Source organism: Arachis ipaensis, chromosome B8 (genome assembly GCF_059453495.1).
Source record: "Arachis ipaensis isolate K30076 ecotype BB chromosome B8, ASM5945349v1, whole genome shotgun sequence".
NCBI classification, from domain to species: Eukaryota; Viridiplantae; Streptophyta; class Magnoliopsida; order Fabales; family Fabaceae; genus Arachis; species Arachis ipaensis.
In genome coordinates, this window is record NC_142443.1 from 67,679,172 (window position 1) to 67,683,555 (window position 4,384).

Here is a 4,384-nt window from a genome sequence, read left to right on the forward strand (position 1 = left end):
GCGTAGTGACAGACGCAAAAGGAGGGTGAACCCTATTCCAGTATGATCGAGAACCTCCAGATGATTAGCCGTGCCGTGACAGAGCATTTGGACCTTTTTCACAGAGAGGATGGGATGTAGCCATTGAAAACGGTGATGCCTTACATAAAGCTTGCCATGGAAAGGAGTAGGAAGGATTGGATGAAGACAGCAGGAAAGCAGAGGTTCAGAGGAACGAAAGCATCTCTATACACTTATCTGAAATTCTCACCAATGAATTACATAAGTATTTCTATCTTTATTTTCTGTTTATTTATTATTATTATTCGAAAACTCCATAACCATTTGATATCCGCCTGACTGAGATTTACAAGGTGACCATAGCTTGCTTCAAGCTGACAATCTCCGTGGGATCGACCCTTACTCACGTAAGGTTTTATTACTTGGATGACCCAGTGCACTTGCTGGTTAGTTGTATCGAAGTTGTGACAAATCATGAATTAAGATTAGAGCACCAAGTTTTTGGAGCCATTACCAGGGATCACAATTTCGTGCACCAAGTTTTTGGCGTCGTTGCTGGGGATTGTTCGAGTTTGGACAACTGACGGTCCATCTTGTTGCTCAGATTAGGTAATTTTTTTTGTTTTATTTTCAAAAATATTTCTTCAAAAATCTTTCAAAAGATTTTTCCTTTTGTTTTCCAAAATTATTTAAAATTTTTAAGAATTAATTCTAGAGTTTCATGGTAACATGTTGAAGCCTGGCTGGCTGTAAAGCCATATCCAAATTCTTTTGGATTGAGGCTTCCACTTGTCAACATAAAAGGCATGTATATGAAGTTGGATGAAGTATCAGCTGTTATATGCCTGATTTGTATCTTCTAAAGCTTGGCTGGCTAGTGAGCCATGTCTAACCCTTGGATTGGAGCTTTAGGCTAACATTGAAAGATTCCTGGAATTCTTATTAAAAATTTTGAATTTCTTATTTTCTTTTTCCTATATGTTTTTCGAAAAAAATTTAAAAGAAATACAAAAAAAAAATCATAAAATCATAAAAAATCAAAAATATTTTATGTTGTTTGTTTGAGTCTTGAGTCAATTTTTAAGTTTGGTGTCAATTGCATTTTTTCTAAAAATTCTTTATGCATTTTTTCAAAAATTCATGCATTCATAGTGTTCTTCATGATCTTCAAGTTGTTCTTGGCCAGTCTTCTTGTTTGATCTTCATATTTTCTTGTTTTGTGTCTTTTCTTGTTTTTCATATGCATTCTTGCATTCATAGTGTCTATACATGAAAAATTTCTTAAGTTTGGTGTCCTGCATGTTTTCTTTTCTTGAAAATTTTTCAAAAATAAGTTCTTGATGTTCATCTTGACATTCAAAGTGTTCTTGGTGTTCATCTTGACATTCGTAGTGTTCTTGCATGCATCATGTGTTTTGATTCATAATTTTCATGTTGTGAGTCATTTTTTTTGTTTTTCTCTTTCATCATTAAAAATTCAAAAATAAAAAAATATCTTTCCTTTTTTCTCTCATAAATTTCGAAAATTTGGATTGACTTTTTCAAAAAATTTTAAAATTCAATTGTTTCTTATGAGTCAAATCAAATTTTCAATTTAAAAATCTTATCTTTTTCAAAATCTTTTTCAAAAATCAAATCTTTTTCATTTTTCTTATTTTTCAAAAATTTTAAAATATTTTTCAAAAATCTTTTTCTTAATTTTATCTCATAATTTTCGAAAATATCATCAACAATTAATGTTTTGATTCAAAAATTTCAAGTTTGTTACTTACTTGTTAAGAAAGATTCAAACTTTAAGTTCTAGAATCATATCTTGTGATTTCTTGTGAATCAAGTCATTAATTGTGGTTTTAAAAATCAAATCTTTTCAAAAATATCTTTTTATCTTATCTTTTTCAAATATCTTTTCTAACTTCTTATCTTCTTATCTTCTAAAAATTGATTTTCAAAATTTGTTTCAACTAACTAATTAACTTTTTGTTTGTTTCTTATCTCTTTCAAAACTACCTAACTAACTATCCCGCTCTAATTTTCGAAAATGCCTCCCTCTTTTTCAAAAATTATTTTAATTAATTGTTTCAATTTTTAATTCTAACTTTATTTCTTATCTAATTTTCGAAAATAACTAACCCCTTTTCGAAAGTTATTTTCGAAAACTTCTTCCTCTCATCTCCTTCTATTTATTTAATTACTTACTAACACTTTCCTTCATCCCATATCTCTGCTCTCCTCACCCTTGTGTTTGGATTCTCCTCCCTTGTCTTTCTTTACATTACATTCTTTTCTTCTTCTACTCACACAAAGGAATCTCTATACTGTGACATAGAGGATTCCATATTTTCTTTGTTATTCCCTTCTTTGTCATATGAGCAGGAGCAAGGACAAGAACATTCTTGTTGAAGCAGATCCTGAACCTGAAAGGACTCTGAAAAGGAATCTAAGAGAAGCTAAAATACAACAATCCAGAGACAACCTTACAGGAATTTTCGAACAAGAAGAGGATATGGCAGCCAAAAATAATAATAATGCAAGGAGGATGCTCGGTGACTTTACTGCACCAAATTCCAATTTACATGGAAGAAGCATCTCCATCCCTACCATTGGAGCAAACAATTTGGAGCTGAAACCTCAATTAGTTTCTCTGATGTAGCAGAACTGCAAGTTTCATGGACTTCCATCTGAAGATCCTTTTCAGTTCTTAACTGAATTCTTGCAGATATGTGATACTGTTAAGACTAATGGAGTAGATCCTAAAGTCTACAGGCTCATGCTTTTCCCTTTTGCTGTAAGAGACAGAGCTATAATATGGTTGGACTCTCAACCCAAAGATAGCCTGAACTCTTGGGATAAGCTGGTCAAGGCTTTCTTAGCCAAGTTCTTTCCTCCTCAAAAGCTGAGTAAGCTTAGAGTGGATGTTCAAACCTTCAGACAGAAAGAAGGTGAATCCCTCTATGAAGCTTGGGAGAGATACAAGGAACTGACCAAAAAGTGTCCTTCTGACATGCTTTCAGAATGGACCATCCTGGATATATTCTATGATGGTCTGTCTGAATTAGCTAAGATGTCATTGGATACTTCTGCAGGTGGATCCATTCACCTAAAGAAAATGCCCGCAGAAGCTCAAGAACTCATTGATATGGTTGCTAATAACCAGTTCATGTACACTTCTGAGAGGAATCCTGTGAGTAATGGGATGCCTCAGAAGAAGGGAGTTCTTGAAATTGATACTCTGAATGCCTTATTGACTCAGAATAAAATATTGACTCAGCAAGTCAATATGATTTCTCAGAGTCTGAATGGAATGCAAGCTGCATCCAACAGTACTCAAGAGGCATCTTCTGAAGAAGAAGCTTATGATCCTAAGAATCCTGCAATTGCAGAGGTAAATTACATGGGTGAACCCTATGGAAACACCTATAATCCCTCATAAAGAAATCACCCAAATCTCTCATAGAAGGATCAACAAAAGCCTCAACAAGGCTTTAATAATGGTGGAAGAAACAGGTTTAGCAATAGCAAGCCTTTTCCATCATTCACTTAGCAACAGATAGAGAACTCTAAACAAAATACCTCTAATTTAGTAAGCTTAGTCTCTGATATATCTAAGGCCACTATGAGTTTCATGAATGAAACAGGGTCCTCCATTAGAAATTTGGAGGCACAAGTGGGCCAGCTGAGTAAAAGGATCATTGAAACCCCTCCTAGTGCTCTCCCAAGCAATACAGAAGAAAATCCAAAAGGAGAGTGCAAGGCCATTGATATAACCATCATGGCCGAATCCAGGGAGGAAGGGGAGGACGTGAATCCCAAGGAGGAAGACCTCCTGGGACATCTAGTGATCAACAAGGAGTTTCCCTTTGAGGAACCAAAGGACTCTGAGGCTCATGTAGAGACCATAGAGATTCCCTTAAACCTCCTTACGCCCTTCATGAGCTCTGATGAGTATTCTTCTTCTGAAGAGAATGAGGATGTTACTGAAGAGCAAGTTGCCAAGTTCCTTGGTGCAATCATGAAGCTGAATGCCAATTTATTTGGTAGTGAGACTTGGGGAGATGAACCTCCCCTGTTCACCAATGAACTAAATGCATTGGATCAACTGAGATTGCCTCAGAAGAAACAGGATCCGGGAAAGTTCTTAATACCTTGTACCATAGGCTTCATGACCTTTGAGAAGGCTTTATGTGACCTTGGGTCAGGAATAAACCTCATGCCACTCTCTGTAATGGAGAAACTGGGAATCTTTGAGGTACAAGCTGCTAAAATCTCATTAGAGATGGCAGACAATTCCAGAAAACAGGCTTATAGACAAGTAGAGGACATATTAGTAAAGGTTGAAGGCCTTTACATCCCTGCTGATTTCATAATCCTAGATACTGGGAAGGAT

The 4,384-nt window shown here is 35.4% G+C and overlaps 1 non-coding gene across 1 annotated transcript; it reads right to left on the minus strand.

The window, feature by feature from the left end:
• Positions 1-2,899: 2,899 nt before the first annotated feature.
• On the minus strand, positions 2,900-3,007 carry LOC148548434 (small nucleolar RNA R71). Its single transcript, XR_015898730.1, has one exon. It is a non-coding gene; the product is annotated as a small nucleolar RNA R71 (small nucleolar RNA).
• Positions 3,008-4,384: the final 1,377 nt, after the last annotated feature.